Source organism: Hyaena hyaena, unplaced genomic scaffold (assembly GCF_003009895.1).
Source record: "Hyaena hyaena isolate Hyena2069 unplaced genomic scaffold, ASM300989v1 scaffold_81, whole genome shotgun sequence".
Lineage (NCBI taxonomy): Eukaryota > Metazoa > Chordata > Mammalia > Carnivora > Hyaenidae > Hyaena > Hyaena hyaena.
In genome coordinates, this window is record NW_024080714.1 from 3,608,373 (window position 1) to 3,631,648 (window position 23,276).

General features: G+C 36.7%; 1 non-coding gene across 1 annotated transcript; it reads left to right on the forward strand.

The window, feature by feature from the left end:
• The first annotated feature begins 20,660 nt into the window (after positions 1 to 20,660).
• On the forward strand, positions 20,661 to 20,767 carry LOC120233051. Its single transcript, XR_005528707.1, has one exon. It is a non-coding gene; the product is annotated as a U6 spliceosomal RNA (small nuclear RNA).
• The last annotated feature ends 2,509 nt before the right edge of the window (positions 20,768 to 23,276 follow it).

A 23,276-nucleotide genomic window follows, 5' to 3' on the forward strand; every position in this document is an offset into this window, starting at 1 on the left:
GTTTTTGCTTGTTCTACCTGTGCTAAACCCAGGTGCATAGCAGTGGGGGATGTTCTGGGTCCATTTAAAACCTACTACTTTAGGGCACCTGGGTGGCTCCATCAGTTAAGTGTCTGACTTTGGCTCATGTCATGATCTCACAGTTCATGGGTTTGAGCCCTGTGTCGGGCTCTCTGCTCGAACAAAGCCCACTTCAGATCCTCTGTCTCCCTCTCTCTCTGCCCTTCCCCTACTCATGCACTCTCTCTCTGTCTCTCTCTCTCTCTCTCTCAAAAGTAAATAAACATTAAAATAAATAAATAAATAAATAAATAAATAAATAAATAAAACCTACTTCTTTGTTTGCTATGGCCTCATGAGCCACATGGACACAAACCCTGCTGGCTTTCTGAGCTAGGTGTTTGGGGAGCCTGTCCCTCAGGTAGGAGCCTTAGAAGTTGAGACACAAGCATGAAGTCCAAATCCTCTGCTCCTCAAAGAGAAGCTAATAGTTGGAGGTTCTCTCCTGCTTATGTGACACTGTGACAAGGATGGTGTTTATGGCAAGAGTCTCTCAACCCTTCCTACTCTTTGCAATGTGGGTATTTTCTTATTCACCTAATGCCTAGAAGTCACTCAGCTAGTGTCTGGTTTTCTCTCAGAGGAAAATGCTCCATGAGTAGCTGTATATCCAGTGTATCCATGGGAGGGAACTTCAGGAGCCTTTTATGTTTTAAAAATAGATCTAGGGGCAGCTGGATGGCTCCGTCAGTTAAGCGTCGACACTTGATTTTGGTCATAATCTCACAATTCGTGAGACTGAGCCCTGGGTTGGGCTATTCGGTGACAGCGCGGCACCTGCTTGGGATTCTCTATCCCTCTCTCTCTGCCCGTCCTCCATTCATGCTCTCCCCTCCTCTCTCTCTTTCAAATTAAATAAACATTAACAAAAATTTAAAAAAAACAGATCTAACTCTGCCTTCATGGAGGCTTATGAAGAAAAAATCAAATAATTAATATCAATGAATCAATCAAATAATTAATATGAAACATAATTATTATTTGAAATAAATGCTGTTGAATAAGAGAAAATGGTTCTAAAAGTCATATACAACACACAGAACCATGAACTTGTGTAATAGAAGGACCTGAACTGACAGTATAATGTGTTGAAAGATCAGAGTCATGTTTCATTATCAATAGATGGCATACAGGTAAAGAACAGAAGCTAACGTGCAAAAGCAATGTTCATAAAGGTTTTAAAAGATCAAAATAGACTAGATAGGCTGCCATAGTAGCAATGGAAGAGAGCAAGTCTCCTCATTTCAACACTTGTGGAAACTTATAATGGGCAAGTGAGTGTAACAGACAAGAAAAAAAGATCGTGAGGAAAAGTTAGAGTGACTAGAACGTGACCAATCACTCAAGCTAACACAAGAAGCAAATAATCATGACAGTTGTCTCTTAATTATTAGTAGAAAGACAGCAATTGTAGGCACCACAATACTGAGGGTCTCCTCTCAGCCCTGTCACTGGATAATTGTGACTTTAGGCACACAATTTAACCTCCATTGGCTTCAGTTTACCTGAAAATCCTTATCAGTCAAATAACCAATTTACTACTAAATGTAATTATCTCTTGTAGAATAAAGGGAATTGAAAAATTGTAACATTCTATTTTTGAGTGACAATTTCATCATTATTTGTTCTTTCCCTCCAGGGAGGAAATCAAGTAGCTTCATTCTGAATCAGCTCCAACTGTGTGGAGTTAACAGAGTGTTCCTTCATTTCTAGATGGTACTTTGATTGAAAAAAAAAAAATCCTGGGGAAATCATCTCCCTGAGTTTGTCAGCGGTATAGAGAAGTGGGTACAACTAAATTGGGAAATGGATAAGAGCTCTCGCCTGAAATGAAGGCACACGGCACAGAAGACTAAGTATGAGCTGCATTTTTGACAAAATGATACACTGCAGCTTAAAGCTAAGTGGGATTTTCTTATAACAGTCTTCAGGCCAAGCTCTAAATTTTGTGGCCCATACTAACTGTATTACTTTGGGAGAAAATTACAAATGATAAGGATCTGCTGTATAAAATATTAGTGTGTGATTCCTTGGGGCGTCTTCATTTTTAAATTGAATATGGATATAATAAATATTTTCCCAGGATACTAGAATGGGCAGTATAGAGTCAGATGCAATTAAGTAGCAGAACAGTGTTTCTGTGTCTGTTGTTGTGAATCCATTTCTTGAGAAAGCGAGAGAGAGAGAATTAATGAGAGGTGGACCACATAATTAAGGGAAAAAGGGTTTTCAGGATATTGTGTCATGGCCTCATCCCCTGTTTCAGAATGAGATACATTTCTCTGTCATGATAAGATTTTTTGACAACCTTAGAAACTAGAAAAGATAACCAATACTAGGATTCTGCCCAGTGCAGCTCCTATCCTGTTTATATGCCCAAGGTGATGCTATATCCTTGGAAGACCTCTGGAGAAGCACCTCTATCTAAAACAAAAGAAATAAAAACTGGGACAACATGTGTTAACAATAGGAACCATGTCTTTTATGCCACCCCAAACAGGTTTTGGGTTTTCAGAGTGTATTAAAAACATGTGTTTACTTGTGTTTACTACTGTCACCCTCCTGAAATTACATTTAAGTGGTATTTTTTTAAGGAATAAACTTACAAAAACAAAGATAATTGTAGAGGAGGTAAGGGTCGAGAAAGTGTTAGAAACTAAGAGTAAAGATGTGGTACAGAAAAGTGGCAACTTAACAGAATAGAAAGAGCTGAAAGCTTTGTGTGATGGACACTGTGATATGCCATTTCTTAGATCCTCCTTTGGAATGAAAGACACATCGATCCACCTTCTGGGAGAACTGAGGATAGACAGACCTCAGCTCTCACTGCTTTGGGAATAATAGCCTTAGCTAAGGCAAGCTGACAAGTCCAGGGACATGTCACCTTCCCAGGGTATCTTGCATCTAACGACTGAATAACATTGTTATAAAGGCTCGGGCCCCTCACCCAATTCTGAAGGACAGTTCCCACTTAAGCAGGAGATAAAGAGGAACTACAATGGAACTGAATTTCTTCCTCTCTTCACTCCTACATTCTTCCCTTCCCAAAGAGATAATCTTAAAGGTTTTCCCTAATAAGTTTCCCAGGGAAATTAATTTGTGGCAGTTGGTTTTAGAAGTGACTTGAGGGAGTAAATGGTCAATATGGAACTTAGACTTGAACCCCTTGTCATCCAGAAGGCAAAGAAGACTCCATCACTGGCAGCTGCAACCCATAGTCCCTTGGCAAAAAGTAGCAATGCGAGTGTTGAAACTTTCATGGGCAGTAAACTTGGATACTATTCCAGCTTGAGATACTGCATTAGCAGCTCTAATATACCTGGCAAAGGACAAATATAGAGTCGATTGTGACTATAAAACAATGGAATTGGAATTACTGATAAGTGCAAATGATGATTTTGAGGGGAAAATAATGTAACTAAAGACTGAGCATGAATAGTAGGCAAAACAAAGGGTGAAATTAAGAATGTCTTCTTTTAGCTCTTTAAGATATTGTCCCCTCCTGCACCTGAGAGCAGAGAAGAGTGTTGTATATAGCACTTAATATTAGAATAGAAGAACGCTAACAATCCCAAGCGTTGGTCTATATGCCAAGGTCAGAGTCTTAGCTGAAAAAGAAAGGTGGTCTGACACCCGGAATAGGATTACTTAGCTTGATGCACTTAAAACTCTTGAATTCCAGGATTCCCCTTGATGCTTTGTGTTGGAAGAAGCAAGCACCACTTGCTATTGAAGCTTGAAGACGATGGAGATTCTCATGCCTGCAAGAAAGCATGTGCCCTCCCACCTCAAGCATCTGTCCCCTTCCTCTCTTCTTGATCACTGGGTCAATAAACAGTGTCACGACTCACCAGCACCAGTCAGAGTTGCTGCTCCTCCTAAGGAAGAAATTGGACTGTACTTGGAAGGAACTTCAGGCCAACATGTATATTCGGGAGCCCAGAGAATATGCCTGAGACTGGATTCTGAGCGTAGGAGACCAAGCTGCACAAATCATAGATTTAGATAAATGAGAATTTATCAGTATGGGGACATTCTCCCAGAATACAGGATTTAAAACTCCTACAAGGACCCTAGGAAATGGTGCATCCAGCTTCTAAGGTGCTCCCAAAAGGCATGCAAAGTGAGTATCCATGTATAGTGAGAGAAGCAAAATGTGATGGAATTATCCTGTGTTCTGATGACTGTACACCAGAAAATTAATTTTATAGTATGTCACTTAATATCCTGTGATACCTAACATACTATCAGTTCTCAGAGGAGGAAACTCAATGGTCAAAAAGTATAGGACAGAATGCTCTATCATACTCATAAGAAGAGAAATGCAAATCTAAACCACAACATGAGCATGCTCTCAATGAATTGGCAACAATTGCACATCTGTGGCAATACCAAACATTGACAAGGCGTAAAAGTAGCACTATTCTCATATGGTATTGATTTTGAGAGCATATAGGCAATAGCTAGGAAATGTGATAATGCATATACCTCAAGCAAAGCAATTCAAATCTTAAATGTACACACCATAGCAGAAGTTAGACTATTTTTTATTTGAACCTTTTATAGCCTTAAAGTTTACTGAGGATGATGGACAAAAAGAATATTTGTTTAGGGGGCTTAGCTCAGTGGTAGAGCATTTGACTGCAGAATATTTGTTTATATAGATTATATTTATCGATATTTAACATATTAGATACCATGTGATTCCAATTATGGGATGTTCTTGAAAGGACGAACTATAAGATTGAAGAACAGAACAACCCTTGACAGACATCGTGGGGTAAAGGGTGACTGTAAAGGAATAGCACAGAAGGAAAAAATAATTAAAGTATTAGAAACTAAAACGGAAAATTTAAGCACACTTATGGTTTAATTTTTAAAAGTAAAAATAACAAAGTAATCAGACTAATGTATAATATGTTTTCATAAAATTATTACTTTTTTATAAGCAAAAATAGTGAAAGGGAGGCATTATTTTATAGTTTTGCAGATCTTTTTACTGTCTGTTAATAGAAGAGAGCTGGAGTTCTCCTACCCCCTTCCACATTCTACTTGTTGTCATAGCACATGTCATGTTACCTCTGGAAAACTCCATTCTGCAGCCACGAGAGAAAGAGCGTGAAAACTACAATTATTTTATAATAATAACTTTGACCTCGCTGGCCCCAAACCACACTCTGAGAACTACTGCACTAGAGAAACACCCAACCTGTCTGTAAGGAAACATTCAAACATATTCATTGCAAGATTTTTTAATGAGAGAAAAATGAAAACAACACCATTATCCATTTATTTGGAATGCAATGTACCACTAGCGGTAAATTCATATAATAAATATTATTTGACAGTTAAAATGAACACCTAGAGATCCATGTACATGGACAAATCTCACAAATAAACTTGAAGGGAAAAAGCAGTGGTAGGACACACACAGTATAATACAATTAATATAAAATGTTGAGGCATGCCAAGAAAAATCTATTTTCTGGGCTTACATAGATTTTCCTTAAAAGATAAAAAGAAATACCTATGAGATGGATAAATGAATTCCAGAGAGTTGCCTGTTTTCTCTGGGTTAGTAGAAAGAAATACAGGTGAAGAGGGGTACAAAGCTGATTATGATTTGATTCGTTGTTGAATTTCTCAAGTTAGGTTATTCTTTTATAGGTTAACTTAATTTTATTTATGTATGTCTGCTCGCATGTTTGAAGTAGTTCATACTTCTGCTAATACTGTTATTATTAATTAATTAATAAAAATAACACATAAGATTATAAATTGATGATTATAATAATTGCTCTGGTAATGTTTAAAGTATGGATGGTACAGTGGTAGAATATGAAAAGGCACAAACTTCCAGTTGTAAAATATAAGTCCTGGGGATGGAATGTACATTATACTGAGTAGAGCAAAGTATACACTAGTCCATATTTGGAAATTGCTAAGAGAGTAGATGCTATGAGTCCTCAAGTCACAAGAAAAATAATTTTTTGTAACTGTGTATGGTGATGGATGTTAACTAGACTTAATGTACTGATTACTTTGCAATATATACAAATACTGAACCATTACATTGTACACCTGAAACTCATATTAGAAGTCAATTATACCTCAATTTTTAAAAATTGGATGAAAAAGTAAAACGAGTGCAGATTCTTTGAGAAATGGCTACAAAAAAAAGGGAATTATGTAGGGATTTTTTAAAGCAATAGAGTATTAAAGAAGGTGTTTATATTCTTTTAGGTGGCAGTGACCTGAGCAAGGGAGGGACTTGAAAACATGGGGAAGATAAAGATCCAGGTAAGAAGTGGAATAATGAAGGAAGTAAAGTGTGTGTGTGTGTGTGTGTGTGTGCGCGCGCGTGCGCGCGCGCTGATGAAATGTGATAGAATCCATAGCATAGGAAGAAATGGATCTCAGGAGGAGAGCCAACTTTCACTGGGGACTCTCTTGGGGGAAAGAAGGATTAGTGTCATCACAGCTAAATCTGGTCAGAGATTAAAAGGTAAGGAGAGTTCACATTTGATGGATTCTGTTTCTTTTTCAATATAGAATAGAGTAATGGACTGTGTCAAATGCAGTATAGAGGACAGGTGGATGGATCATTTGAAAAGAGAAGTTGATTTAAAATATTCAACTTGGTAAATAAGTTATACAGAAGGATTTCTAGTCACTTTCTTTCTGGTGTCCACTTACTTTGTCTTCCCTATTATTACAATGAGTGAACTGTCCATGCTCCTTTATAAAGCCAAGTCTTCGACACAGTGGCTCCCTAGCTCCTATCACCTACTCAAGGTTATTCCTCCTGTTCGTATGTTCTATTCCCCACATTATCAATTCTCCACATTTACTGTCACATTCCTGTGATTTCGCCAATAGGATATGTTACCTCTATCTTTGAAGGAAGTCTCTCCCTTTACCTCAAATCCTCTTTTCCTTGTCGTTCCTTCCCTGCTATCCCTTAGAGCAAAACTTATGGATGGAATCTGAAAAAGTCAAGCCACAGAACCAGAGAATTGAACAGTAGTTTCCAGGGACTTCAGGCCGGGTAGGAAGAAGATGGGGAGATGCTGGTCAAAGGGTACAAACTTAACAGTTGTAAGACGAATAAGTTCCGGCGATCTAGTGGACAGTGTGGGGATTTCAGTTACTAATACTATATTGCACACTGGAAATTTGCTAAGGGAGTAGACCTAGAATAGTCTCACCACACATACACCAAAAAATGATAACTAGTGAGGTGATGTGTGTGTTACATTAGCTTGACTGTGATTACATTTCAGTCTATACATCTATGAAATCACATTTGATACCTTAAACAAAAAGCACATTGCACAATGTGTGCACAACTTAAAAATAAAAACAAAACTCCAAAGTGTTGTCCTGCCCGCTCTCCTGTGCTCTCTCTCTTTTACCCCAGTCAGGCTTTTGCCCCCAGCACACAACTGAAACAGTTCGCGTCAAGGTCATGAATGATCTCTTATTTTATTTGTAATCTAGAGAAATTTCTCAGACTTCATCCACTCAACCCTGATCTTATGATGCAGCTAAATGCTACCGTCTTCCTGGGCTTCACCTCCTTGCATTCAGAAACACCCCCAGTTGGATCTCTGGCCATTCTTTCTGTCTTCATTTTTGGCTTCTTCTCGTCTCTCCAGTGCCAAAACAGTAAAATGCTTCAGAGTTTAGTCCTTGGATTAATTTTCTTCTCTATCTAAACTCATTCTTTAAGTAAATCACAGCCAATCCCATTGAGACATGTAAAATTTTGACATTTTCCTCACTGAATTTTACATTATTTTAAAAATATCGAGTTAAAAGATTCTTTATCTTGATTACTAGGGTTTGGGTGCCCTCCCCTTAAATTCTGCACTGGAGATGAATTCCTTATTCACCTCACCATTGTCCCAGACTTACTAAACTCTACCTATATTCTAACTACTCACATATTTTTATCCTCTCCCCCCTGAATTCCAGGTCCTTGCATTCAAATATCCTGTTGATATCCCCACCTGCCTATCTAATATACATTTCAAGAATTTAGCATGACCAAAATTGACTCTTCTACGGACCACCAACAACTTGCTTCAGTATTCCCCATTTTGGTAACTGTTCATAATTCACCAGTTCCAGGAACAGGAGGATCCTACTCATGATAGCTGCGTCCAGTCAACAGTGTGATGTTGTGTTGTTATTCCTCCACATCCATTAATACCTCTATTTGAACCAGCTTCCTCAGAAAGTATAGTTATTATAGGTCTCTATCTCTTTCAATATAGGATCTTTAATATCAGCAACACCTACTCTCTTTTTATATGCTCATGATTATATTGTTACACCTCCCCTTATCTTCCAATAGATGTACATGTCAACATTTGAGAAACTTACAAAGGAAGTAACTTTACCCCAAATTCTAGGAATTCCAGGTCTATCATATGGTACAGATTGCTGTGACGCTTTCATGTGCTCTCTCCTAAAAATACAAGTGCATTTCATTTCCCCCCATTTTTGATAAAAGTAATTATGCAATTATCAATGACCTAAAACATGTAAATATGTGATTATTTTAAAATTAAATACCAGATTCAATAAGGAAAATACTATTTTTAAAAGTTTATAAATGTTTCTGATTATAAAAGATGAGTTGATTTGTTTTATTTAAATTTTAATATCAGCAATAATGTTATGATCATGAATACCTCCCTTCCTCATGTCAACTATGGGAGTAATTTCACACAAAATTCATACATAAAATGGACTTACTTAAAAGGAAATGAAACTGATCATGTTACCAGACTCACTCCCTGAATGCTACATCACTGGCATGTGCTGCTTTTCTTACACTGCTATCATTTTACTTGTAAGGCAGAGGTTAGAGAACACGTGATGATTGACCGAGCTTCACCAGAACAGATGGATTATGTGATTACTTCCCCTGTATAATATGAGTGTCATGGGGAAAGTAAGATACATTAATAGTTCTTTCATCTGAGGATATATTTCTTAGACCCAAAATGTTATACATAGGTCAGCAGGAATGACTTTTATTTTGACAATAAGAGCAGTGTTTTATTGAACGAACTTTATTTAGTAATTGTCTGAAGATTTTTTTTCCTCAAAGTGTTTTTGTACTCAGAGTGTCTACCATACAAAACAAACACCTTTATCTTCTCTTTGGCTGTTTATTCATTCATTCATGTCCTCAATGTTTTGTGCCCATGCCTCAAAACTTTACCGATGGTTTCCATTTTACATTATTTTTCTCTCTCACTTTCTTTCCTACCTATACCCACTGCTCACTTTTCTCCTCCAATCTGAGCAGATGCCACACGAGCTTTAACAAAACAAAAAAGCAAACAAAAAACAACAACAACAAACCCAACCTCTTGTTTCAAGAGCCACAAGCAAAAGACATATGTTTATTTAATGTCAGTAAATGATAACAATAGCAATAACAAAAATAACTAGATAGAGCATCACCATCAAATGCAGGTGAGCTACAGCAACTCAAAGATCCTACCAAAGCACTCAGTTGTAAATTTCATCATCTGGAAACATCAGAAATTTATTTTGTGAAACTACCAACTTCTTGTCCCGGGTCATAGACCAATAAAATAATCTCTTTCCAGTATCTCTTTATCATTTATGAAAATGTATGGCTGTGAATCAACAAACTAGCTTAGACTTTTGCAGGCTTGACACCATTTGTCCAAATAAGGCTGTAACAAACATGTCCAGAATATTTTAAATAGAAACATGATTGTCAGAGGCGCCTTGGTGGCTCAGTTGGTTAAGCAGCTGACTTTGGCTCAGGTCATGATCTCACATTTCGTGAGTCTGAGCCCCACATTGGGCTCTCTGCTGACAGCTCAGAGCCTGGAGCTTGCTTCCGATTCTGTGTCTCCTTCTCTCTCTGCACCTCCCCTGCTCACTCTGTCTCTCAAATCTCTCAAAAATAAATAAAAGTTAAAAATTTTAAGAAAAAATAAAAAAGAAATAAAGGAAGAAAGATTATTGTCAGAATCCTGGCAGCATCTAAATGAATTCCCCAAGGGCTTCCTGATGATGTTATAACCTAATTGATGATCGTTGGAGTTTTGGCTATTGATACTACCATAAGGTATTGACATTACTGTTTCTGACAGAAATAACTCTAATCTGGTCTTCATTTCACAGGAGAGAGTAACTTCTTAAATAGATTTTTTATTTCAAACTCTTGATTACTCTTTAGACCCTGCATTATCATTTGCAAGCTCTAAATATTATTCTCTCAAGCTGCTAGAACAATTCATTCAAGAATTCAATGACTTTAACAAATATGTCAGGTACTCTGCAAGGAAGTAAAATTATAACAATAATAGAATAAATATTAATATCCATACAGGACTTCATAATATAGAGGAAGATATCAACATTAAAGCCAGAAGAAATGCTTGCAACTTTGGGGTAGAAGAACTTACTGAGCAGCAAGCAACCCTGTGACAGGATATCCAGATATCCATGTCAAAATAATGTTTATATTATTTTTAAATTTACAGAATTAAGAAAAAACTTTACAAACATCCAGGTAGTAACAAATAACTTATAGACAAAGAAAAATTAAAGACTGAATTGGCCATCTGACGAGTTACCCACTATAACAAAAGCTAGAACACATTTCAGGTGGGCGATATTTATTGTAAAAATTTAAGTTTTAATCTAGTTTTATTCCTCCTTAAGGACATTCTTAGACATAGCCAATGATGCAAAACTTTCCCATGTTTTCTCATAAATAAAAACCTGTCAGTGAAATATTCCATGGAAAACAAAAATTAATAAAAATTATGATGTAAACAAAAATGAAATTATGAAATTTAAAAACAGTGGTCTATGAAATCAGTAAAAGTGATCTAAAGTCTAATAAGTATATGTTAAAATGGTGTATCCTGTAAATTTGCTGAATTCATGGATCAGTTCTAGTAGGCTTCTGGTGGAGTCTGTCGGGTTTTCTATGTAGAGTATCATGTCGTCTGTGAAGAGTGAAAGTTTGATTCTTCTTTGCCAATTCTGATGCCTTTTATTTCCTTTTGTTGTCTGATTGCTGATGTTAGAACTTCTAGCACTATGTTAAACAACAGTGGTGAGAGTGAACATCCCTGTCGTGCTCTTGATCTCAGGGGGAAAGGTCTCAGTTTTTCCCCATTGAGGATGATGTTAGCTGAGGACTTCTCATAGATGGCTTTTATGATGCTTAAGTAAGTTCTTCTATCCTGACTTTCTCAGGGGTCTCTATTAAGAAGCGATGCTGTATTTTGGCAAATACTTTTTCTGTATCCATTGACAAGATCATATGGCTTTTATCTTTTCTTTTGTTAATGTGATGTATCACATTGATTGATTTGTTAATATTGAACCAGCCCTGTAACCCAGGAATGAATCCCACTTGATCTTGGTGGATAATTCTTTTTATGTGCTGATGGATTCGATTTGCAAGTACCTTGTTGAGGATTTTTGCATCCGTATTCATCAAGGATATTGGCCTGTAGTTCTCTTTATTTGCTGGGTCTCTGTCTGGCTTGGGAATCAAAGTGATCTGGCTTCATAGAATGAGCCTGGAAGTTTTCCTTCATTTCTATTTTTTGGAATAGCTTGAGAAGAATGAGTATTAGCTCTGATTTAACTGTCAGGTAGAATTCCCCAGGGAAGCCATCTGGCCCAGGGCTCTTATTTGTTGGGAGATTTTTGATAACTGATTGAATTTCTTCACTAGTTATGGGTCTGTTCAGATTTTCTATCTCTTACTGTGTGAACTTCAGTAGTGTGTGTGTGTGTGTGTGTTTAGGAATTTGTCCATTTCTTCTAAGTTGTCCAGTTTGTTGGCATATAATTTTTCATAGTAGTCCCTGATAATTGCTTGTATTTCTGAAGGATTGGTTGTCATAAATCCATTTTCATTCATGATTTTGTCTATTTGGGTGTTCTCTCTTTTCTTTTTGAGAAGCTTGGCTAGAGGTTTATCAATTTTGTTTATTTTTACAAAAAACCAACTCTTGGTTTCATTGATCTGTTCAACTGTTATTTTGGATTCTGTATTGTTTATTTCTGCCCTGATAGTTATTATTTCTCTTCTTCTACTGAGTTTGAGGTACTCTTGTTGCTCTCCTTCTAGTCCCTTTAGGTGCACTGTTAGATTCTGTACTTGTGCTTTTTCTAATTTCTTGAAATAGGCCTGGAGTGCAATGAAGTCAAACTTTCACTTTTCACAGACTACATGATACTCTGCATAGAAAACCCTACAGACTCTACCAGAAGCCTGCTACAACTGATCCATGAATCCAGCAAAGTTGCAGGGTACAAAATCAATGTACAGAAATTGGTTGCATTTTTATATACCAATAATGAAGCAACAGAAAGAGAAATTAAGAAACTGACCCCATTCACAATTGCACAAGAAACCATAAAATACCTAGGAATAAACCGAGCCAAAATATAAGAGATATGTATGATTAAAACTATAGAAAACTTATGAAGGAAATTGAAGACACAAAGATATGGGAAAACATTCTCATGGATTGGAAGAATAAATATTGTTAAAATGTGATTTCTACCCAAAGCAATCTACACATTCAATGCAATCCCAATCAATATTGCACCAGCATTCTTTTCAAAGCTAGAACAAACTATTCTAAAATTTGTATGGAACCACAAAAGGCCCCAAATAGCCAAAGTAATATTGAAGAAGAAAGCCAAAACGGGAGGTATCACCATCCCAGACTTTAGCCTCTACTACAAAGCTGTCATCATCAAGACAGTATGGTATTGGCACAAAAACAGACACAGAGACCAATGGAATAGAATAGAGAACTCAGAATTGGACTCACAAATCTTTAACACAGAGGGAAAGAGTATCCAATGGAAAAAAAAAAAACCCTCTTTAACAGATGGTGCTGGGAGAACTGGACAGCAACATGCAGAAGAATGAAACTAGATCATTTTCTCACACCACACACAAAAATAAACTCAAAATGGATAAAGGACCTGAACGTGAGACAGGAAACCATCAAAACCCTAGAGGGGAAAGCAGGAAACAACCTCCTTGTACTCAGCTGCAACAATTTCTTACCTGACACATCCTCAAAGGCAAGGGAATCAAAAGCAATAATGAACTACTGGGACCTCATCAAGATAAAAACTTCTGCATGGCAAAGGAAACAATCCATAAAACTAATAAGCAACCGACAGAATGGGAAAAGATAGTTGCAAATGACATATCAGATAAAGGGCTAGTATCCAAAATGTATAAGGAACTCACCAAACTCCACACCCAAAAAACAATGATCCAGTGAAGAAATGTGTGGAAGACATGAACAGACACTTCTCCAAAGAGGACATCCAGATGGCCAACAGACACATTGAAATCACCGCCCCTCATCATCAGGGAAATGCAGATCAAAACCACATCTCACGCCGGTCAGAGTGGCCGAAATGAAAAAATCAGAAGACTATAGATGCTGGTGAGGATGTGGAGAAACAGGCACTCTCCTACACTGTTGGTGGGAATGTAAACTGATGCAGCCCCTCTGGAAAACAGTATGGAGGTTCCTCAAAAAATTAACAATAGAACTCCCCTATGACCCAGCAGTAGCACTGCTAGGAATTTACCCAAGGGATACAGAAATGCTGATGCATAAGAGCACATGAACCCCAATGTTCATAGCAGCACTCTCAACAATAGCCAAAACATGGAAAGAGCCTAAGCGTCCATCAACTGATGAATGGATCAAGAAGATGTGGTTTATCTATACAATGGAATACTAAATGGCAATGAGAAAGAATGAAATCTGGACATATGTAGCAACATGGATGGAACTTGAGGGTGTTATGCTGAATGAAGTAAGTCAGGCAGAGAAGGACAGATACCATATGTTTTCACTTATAAGTGAATTAGGAGAAACTTAATGGAGGACCATGGGAGAGAACAAGAGGATAAATAGTTGGGGAGAGGGAGGGAGGCAAACCATGAGAGAGTCTTGAATGCTGAGAACAAACTGAGGGCTGATGCGGGTGGGGGAGAGGGGAAAGGGAGTGATGGGCATGGAGAAGGGCACTTGTTGGGATGAGCACTGGAAACCAACTTGACAATAAACTATGAAAGAAAAAAAACCCAATCATTTTGGAATGATGTTAGGAAGGACCAATAAATATCATACTTTTTACCCCAGAATCCAGAACAAAATTAAATAATAAGACTGAGCAGACTGACCTGCATCTTTCATGCTACTTATTGCCTGTGTTCTCTACTGGCTTACTATTGTTAATAAACATTCCCTTTGTATATATTCATTCTATTAATCCATCATAATATTTAAAATAAATAAATGATAAGTGTCCTGCTATTTTGAAAATGCATTTAGTGGTTTGCATAATTATGCTCTTTTCATAATTACTCTCACAGATTTTCTGAAAGACACAGAGAATAATTTTGATCTACTGAAAATGTTCTTTTCCTCTCCACTTGAAGCTAAATACATGCGTACAGCAGAGTTACGTTTACTCCCTGCAAGGATACTAATGAACATTTCTGGACTCAAAAAATAGCACAATCTCCAACCAAGCATATATTTAAACATTACAGGAGCTTAACAGAAAAAATAACAATATTTAGCGTATACAAACTGAAGCTTTTTATACACCTAAAAGAAATGTTTTCATATTTGACAACTTGCATAAAGTCTTAGAAATAAAAGTTTATTTAAGTATTAGTTAGGAAGGCCATAGACATAGAAACTTCCAACATTGGGCTTCCTTATTAACAATCATCTTGACAGATTTACTGAGAAATTTATATTCAATTAACATAAATAGAAATCAAGGCACAGATATATAATTAGCTCAGATAATGTCTAGTACTACAATTTTGGTATGCCCTGTGAACTGGCAGCTTAACTGGGGACTTTGCTTCCCACTAAAACCCACATATAATCCTTGGAAATTATTAACAGCCTCTGGTTGAATTTAGAAAGTCAAGAGAAGAGGAAAGAGAAAGGATTAATTGGCCCATCAACCAAAAAGCCAAGCCACTTCAGCTCACATGCTAACTAGGTGTGATAAACAAAGAACTATACTAATCCTTCTACACCGATCTCTCAATGCACGAAACAATAGAATATGTCACTTGGGCAATATTGTGAATTTCTGTGTTAAAGACTAGAATTTCTCGTGAATGAGAAGACAGAAGGAAAAACAATGAAGAGGCCTTAATGGCAAACAGAGACACTAAACCCCATAGAAAAACTGCATAATATAAAATGGTCCAGGAAAACAATTTGTCCTTTTTCCCATTCTATTAGCCCTCAGTCTCAAAGATTCCTCAGTTTATACGGTTATGCAAGGCTTTATCAATGGAAATTAAGCCTGTGTTAGTAGTATCCCTGCTTTTCTTAAAATTTTCATCCCAATGTAAATATGTATAATCATGAAGTTCATGGTTTGTGTTCAGAGATTTCTTTCATCCCTGTCTCTTCCTTCCATTGAAAATCAACAAACATCTGTTTCTCCTCCATTAACCAGCTAATGATGAATTTGATCTAAGATTCTAGAACGAATATTGAGAATGGAAAGAAAATGTGGCCAACATAGTCCTTGAGGTAGGGATAGATGGGAAATAACTAAATGAGTGAGAGTTCTGTAAGTTTCATTTCCAAGGGTAACTCCTGATGGGAAGGACTTATTGAAAGGTAGAGAGAAGAGAGAAACAAGAGGAGAATAAGGGTAGATTGATTCCAAAGGCAGTTTTTTTTCTCTCTCTGATTATTTTCAATTTTTTGGTGAATGTGCTATCTTGAACAACTGGTTTACCATCCCTGAATTTTGCTTCAACAAAATCTCATAAAAAAGATGTGGAGATGGCTGTCCCAATTAGTCATTTTATAGTGTATTGAAATTATATGAGCTGCCAAAGAAAATTAGGTGAAATAAAACATTAAGTTAAAATTATATTTTAGAAAGCTGAAAAGCAACAAAGAAATCAACATGGCATATGGAAAAGCAAAAACCATAAACAAAAGTTCCATGCAAACCCCAAACTAAAGGAAATCAGAACATCAATTGACCTTATGTGCTACAAAGAGGGTGTCAACTCCCAAATCAAAGAACTATCCCCAAAAATAGATGTTCCCATATGAAACTAAGAGAAAAAAAACTGTTTCAACTACAGTCTTTTATATAAATGACACCATAGGATATTTAGAAACCAAATTCAACAATAGGTGTATAATATACAGCATATTCAAAGTAGCACTTCAATCTATTCTAACAAGTGATATAAAGAATTTAGAAAAATAAAATTTATTAGGTAATACTAGGTATGAGATATATTTTTTAAAATATGTTTCGAGGTGCTTGGATGGCTCATTCAGATGAGTGTCTGACTCTTGATTATGGCTCAGGTCATGATCTCACAGTTCGTGGGATCAAGCCCTGCATCAGCACTATATATATGAATATATGTATGTGTATATATATGTGTGTGTGTCTATATATAGCTTGAAATGTGGACCTGGCTTTAAATCTAACTTAACAGAAACATTGAGTCATATTTAAAACTTGCTTAAATCATGAACTCTTAAGCATAGACCATATTTAGCTCGGTTGTGCTATTGTATAGTAAAACCCTAGATAATTAATATATTATCCAGTTTGATGTATTGTCTACACAAAAGAATCTTGGTAGAAAGCATATTACTTAAATGTGCTTATGTATCTAAAATAATTAGGATGATGTAGTTTACAAGTATAAAGATTTAAAAGCTCATTTTCAGCAAGTGTGTTAGACTTACATTAAATTTTTCTAAGTCATGGTATAAATAAAACCAAATGAGATTTCTATGAAACTTACTATTGCACACTTTAATGTCCACTTTCATTTACACCAAAATTAAACATTGTTCCAAGTGGTTTTTAAAATTGGTGTCTGAATATTAGTGTATTTATGTAGTAACAATCTTAAAAATGATAGCAATTCTTACCCTTACCCAGGGTTATGTTCTAGGTATTGTTCTCATAAATTTAATCCAAACAGCTACCCCAGAAAGCAGGTATCACTGCTAGGCTTCTTTCCAAGACAAAGAAGCTGAGGTTCTGAAAAGTTAAGTGATTTTCCTAAAAAAACAAAACAAAACAAAAAAAAAACACCACTGGGGTTCAAATACAGACCAAGGTGCTACAGAGACTGATGCCTTAATCATCTCATTATATAAATGGCCTCCCCAGTGACATTGAATGAAGAATAAAGATTAGGTGAATTGTAGGGGACCATCCATCCTTTTTAAAGATACTGAATTTTTCTGTTAATACTTAGTTTGGAACTAGATCTGAAACATTTAATAATCATCATTATTTTGGACATTCTTTGTACCCAAATGACTACTTCTAAATTGTCTCACCATTCTGAGCCTACACACTCTATACAAATTCCTCTCTGCTTCTGTTTCTCCCTTCTTCTCTCTTTTTTAAACACCACTGACGGACTCAGGTGCATCTACTGAAGAACATCTTATGGCATATATAGTATATACACTGATAATTGATTACAATTTTGTTATGTACAAAGGATCTCAACTAGAACAACCAAGGGAAGACATTTAATAGAATTAAATGTCAGCGAGTCCTGAATTATTGTTTCTGCCCATTGGAAATATGCTTCTAATTGAGACTCCACTAAAAAAGGCACTCTTCCCATCAAAGCTTCTCATCAAAAATGATTTCTATATCATGATAACCTAAAGAACACATCCTTAGAAAAGAACATTATCCTTAGAAAAAGAATATTGGTTCAAGACAAAGCAGGAAGAGAGAGAAAGAAATCAAGTGGACTCTAAAGCTAAATAAGAAGAAACAAGAACAGTATCAAACGAGCAAAATCTTCTTTCTCTTATGTGTAATGCAGCCAACACATTACCAAACAATATATACAAGGGAGTCACAGAAGAAAAGACACAAATGGACTCTAAGAATATAAAAAGTTGTTCAATCTCAGAGGTAATCAAAGGAAAAGCTGATTAAACCACAGATCACTATTAGATAAAGAATACCAATTAAAGTGTTTAGCTTCCTCTGCTCTGGACCAATTAGCTTTCTTTCCTCAAGAAATAATTGTCCTGGTAATTCATCTTCATCTTTCTTTTTGTGCTGTTGCTTCCCTTCAAAAGCCTAGAGGTCTCTGAGTATCAATCATGCTTTGAATAAAGTCCCTGGTTGCTGTATAGAAATGGGTTGGACCAGTTTTGTTTCTGTTATATAAGCCTGTTTCCTGTTTCCTGTTTCCCCAGTGGCTCAGCTGCACTGAAGGACACAGAAGGTGAACTCTGTACATGGAAAAGGGACAGCTTAGCTGCAAATGGCAGGGACAGGCCTTGAATTGGGTTCATTAGGAAAAGTATAAGAAGTCACATCCAGATATCTCACTGGGAAATGCTCTTGGGAGATACAGCTGGAAGAAAGTGAACATGGCCACAATGAGCAGAAACAGAAGCTGATTAACAAAGCAGTGGCTGATTCTACCAGAAGCTATTGAGCTGGGATGACCCTTCAGAGTTGTCTCAAATTAAGGCACATACTCTTGGTACAGGAAATTTTCCTTAAGTATGGCAAAAATACTATGCCTTTTACATTTTGCCTTGGATCAGCAGTGAGTCGTCATCATTGTTCAATAAATCCATGAATGAAACACACTCAGCAACTGCTTCCCAATGCATAGTCCTTATATAGTTAATCCATTCCATTATACTTCTCAAGAACAAGAGACACTGAGCATCAGCCAGTGAATGCCCCCCACCAAAAACACATTCCATTTTACCACTGGTGAATATTTTGACAACACGCCAGAACTACCCATATCCTACTTTCCACCAATAATTGCCAGACAGCTGATAAAAGACCCAACACTAAACTTCTATTTAATGTCTTAGTTTCCATGGTGATAGACCCAGAGGTATGAAGTATTGAGGAGTGGTCTTAAGATAGAGACTATAAAAGTGAAGAAGGAAGGATGGGACTGAGGAACGAGCTGACCCTCAGTGGGGTTTGTATGAGACCTTAGTTGATCCAATGGGAAGCTCTGGAGCTCAGATTGACCTCCAAAATAGTCCCAAGTTGAAGCAAGATGACTCAAACATTCTACTTCTGTATCAACGAGTGATTATCTTTCTGCCATCCTCTCCCAGGGGTGAAAACTTTGGGTGGTGCATTTCTCCGCTTCTTAGAGCGGTTCCCTGAGAAGAATACAGTACTGACCTTTAAACAACCAATATTCTCAGTTGTCCAGGATGGTGCCTTGGCCCTAAGGAGGGAGGAAACTTAGGGGGAAATCAAATAAACTACTGATGCACTGAGTGGAAATTTGAGTTTTGACATGAATACCTCATGGAAAGGATTACCACAATCAAGATAATTTACATATCAATCAACCTCAATCAGTTTCACTGCCCTTTTGAAATTTCCTCTTCTACCCCTAGCCCAGCCCCAGGCAATCATTGATAGGATTTCTGACACCATGGATTTCTATTTTCTATAATTTTATATAAATACAATCATATGGTTTGTATGTACTCTTGTTGTCTTGCTTCTTTAACTCAATGCAAGTATTGTGAGTTGCATCTATTCTTTTGCATTTATCCATGATCTTCTTTTTTCTGAGTAATATTATATGGCATGGATACATCACAGCTTTTTTATTCATTCTCCAACTGATGAACATTGGGTTGTTTCCAGTTCTTGGCTATTACAAATAAAACTACCGTGAACATACAAATCCACATTTTCCTATAGATGCAGGCTTTCTTTTCCCTTTAGTAAATACATAGAAATGGAATGACTAGGGGGCACATGCTAGGTGAAAATTTAACTTTTTGTGAAACTGCCAAACTATTTTCCAATGTGGTTGTATCATCTCACATTGCCACCATCAGTGCATGAGAGACACTCGCTTCACATCTTCACTAACACTTGGTATTGGTAAACCTCTTAATTGTAGCCATTCATTCTACTGGGAGTCTAGTAGTATATTATTGTGGTTTTAATTTGCGTTTCCCTAATGATTAATGATGTTGAGCATTTTCTGGTGTTTATCTGCCATTAAGAAGATACATATACCTGAAAAAATGTTCAACATGATCTATGTGTACACAGATACACACCCAGACACACACACACACTAATGAAATAGTCCAAATCTTTTGCCCGCTTTCATTGGATTGTTTGTCTTATTGAATTATCATAGTTCTCTATATATTCTAGATAAAATTCCTTTGTTGGCTAAATATTTTGGAAATATTGTCCCCTAGTTGATAGCTTTGCCTTTCCATTTTCAAAGATTCCTTAAAGAATAAAAGTATTTAATTTTGAAGAAGTCCAATATATTATCTTTTCAACCAATTTGCATCATATTTAAGATGTCTTTGTCAAACCCAAAATCACTATATCCTTCTGGTTTTGTCTACACATTTTATAGTTTTTTAGCCATTAGTTCAGGACAACAATCCATTTTGGGTTAATTTTTATACAAAGCTTGAGGTCAGGGTTGAGGTGAACATTTTAACATATGGCTATAAAATTGTTTCATCGTGCTCGCTTCGGCAGCACATATACTAAAATTGGAACGATACAGAGAAGATTAGCATGGCCCCTGTGCAAGGATGACACGCAAATTCGTGAAGCGTTCCATATTTTTTGCACGTATAGGAGGATTAGGAGGAACTTGACGGAGGAACAAGGGGGAGAAGAAGGGCGGAAATGGTGGGGGAAAGGGAGAGAGGCAAACCATGAGAGACTCTTGAATGTTGACAAAAACTGAGGACTGATGGATGTGGGGGGGAGGGGGGGATGGGCATGGAGGAGGGCACTTTGGGGATGAGCACTGAGTGTTATGTGGAAACTAATTTGACAATAAACTATTTGTAAAAAAAAAAAAATTGTTTCATCACCGTTTGTTGAAAAAAAATTCCTTTCCCCCCACTGAATTGCTTTGGCACCTTTCCTGTGTCTTTGCATGCTTGGTAATATTTAGTGGATATCATACATTTTGAATTTTAACTCCTGTATGATGGGTGCTTTTGAATTACTACAAATATTTTGTAGCTGGGTTCTAAACTGCAGGTAAGTGACTTGGAATGTGTCTGATCCCTTCATGTCTTATTTATAATGTTGTTAGATGGGACCAGGGATGCCTTTAGTAGAGGGTTAATTTCTTCCCATTCTTGAGGCAAGAACCTTCTGAGTGTTCTACCCAGAACCCTATGAAGTATGTTTTCCCTCTCAGGCAGGAAAACAAATTCGTGCTCGTCCTCTATGAGACCAAGAATCAACCCTTTTACTCCTTTAAGGTGTTTCTTTCTCTCGTCTCAGATAATTTCCTCATACACCTGTGCTGACCAGTACTCAGCAAAGATTTGAGGGAAACCTGGACAGATCTATCGATTCGTGCTCTCTCAGTGGACTTCACCTTGGTTTGCCTCCCTGTTCTGAAGTCAGTAAACTGGGAGGTGAATTGAAATAATCATAGGATTTGCCTCATTTATGTCTCCTCTCTCAGTGATCCTATACTGCCTGAAAAACTTGTCAAATATTTTGCGGGTTTTTGTTCAGATGGGAGAGTAACGCTGCTTCCTGTTACTCCATCTTGGTCAGAATAAAAAATCTACTATAGGCTTTCAACACATTTTAAAGGAAACCTTGCCACTATAAGGTGGGTTCATTTTCTTTAATGTGACGATTCTCAGAATATAATGGGAAGTAGAAAACTCACTCAAGAAACTTGTTTAAAATACATATTCTAATGTGTTGCCCCAGAATTTCAGTTGAATAGTTCTTGAATGGAATAGGTTATCTGGATTTGTAGTAAGTCTGATACAAGTCTGACACTGATATGAATTTTTAATAGCTCTGATACAAGGGGTCAACAGGTCAGAATTTGAGAAACTTGCTTCTGTGATTATTCTGTCCAGGTTAACTTGAGCAGAAATGACTCAGCTGCATGCTTGAGGTAGGGAGGGCAGAGACGGTGGTAGTATTTGTGTTGTTAACCCTTTGGTTATCATTATTATATCACCCTTTTCCCCTCCAACCCTGAGTGTCTTCTTATCCAGAATTTGGAGACTCACCATAGCAGAACAGGGCGAAAAGGACTTTCATGTTCAATCTAGCCATACTCTGTGTTTGTTCCATGTTGCTGCCTCTGCTTTAGATTGTCACAATCCCATCTTGTCTCTGTTTTTCAAAGTCTTTGGGTTGTTAATGACCTTTGTCTCATTCTCAGATTGCTAGGAATCCATTTCTTTATAAATATTTCATTGTCATTTTAATTTAATATGTTGAGGAATAAAGACAGATTCAATTCACAAGCTTCAAATCGAAGACATGATTTTTAAATAGCGTTAGAAGTAATCTCTTAAATGGAATGGTCTCCTGTTCTTTGAGTAAAGAATTTCTATAAATTTCCACCAAGGTAATATTTGTGGAGTCTTAATATTTGCATTTCCTATAGTGACAAAATCACTTTCTAACATTTTTTTTAACTTAATTTTATCCTTCGATCATGCCTTTTATAAGGATCAGCATTATTGGTACATTTAACTAAGGTATGTAAAATGACTTACTGAAAATCACACAGGCAAAATAAAATTCCAAGCTTTCTAAATTCTAAGATCATTAAGGCTTACTTGTATGCTTTGCTTTTGTTGTTTATGTTGTTAAAATCATCTTAATTATAGAAGCATTTATTGCTGCTAAAGTCCATATTGCTGCAAAACTTTGAGGATGAATAAAACTAAATAAGTCTATTGGGTATTTTGGTTCATCCTATTGATAGTAATATCTTAACGTGTTGTCCTATAGTGATTAGTAGTTGGTAGGCATTGGTGTAAGTGATTCTTATAAATCAGTTCTTAGTCCTCACAAGAACACCACGAAGCATACATTATTACTCTTGAAATTTTACTAATGGAGAAACTGAGGTGCAGAACAATTCAGGTCATATGGTTAGAAATTGTAAAAGCTGAGACCCAAAATCTAAAAATTTTGCTCAAAAAGCTGTGCTTTTAACTACTATACTCCACTGCCTCTCATACTGAAGAATTCTCTGTATTTAATCTAAGAAATCCTTTATTAGTTGATCAATTCAATATTATAAACACTGTCAGAGGACATTTTAAGCAGTCTGCTTCACAAAAATACAATTTCAC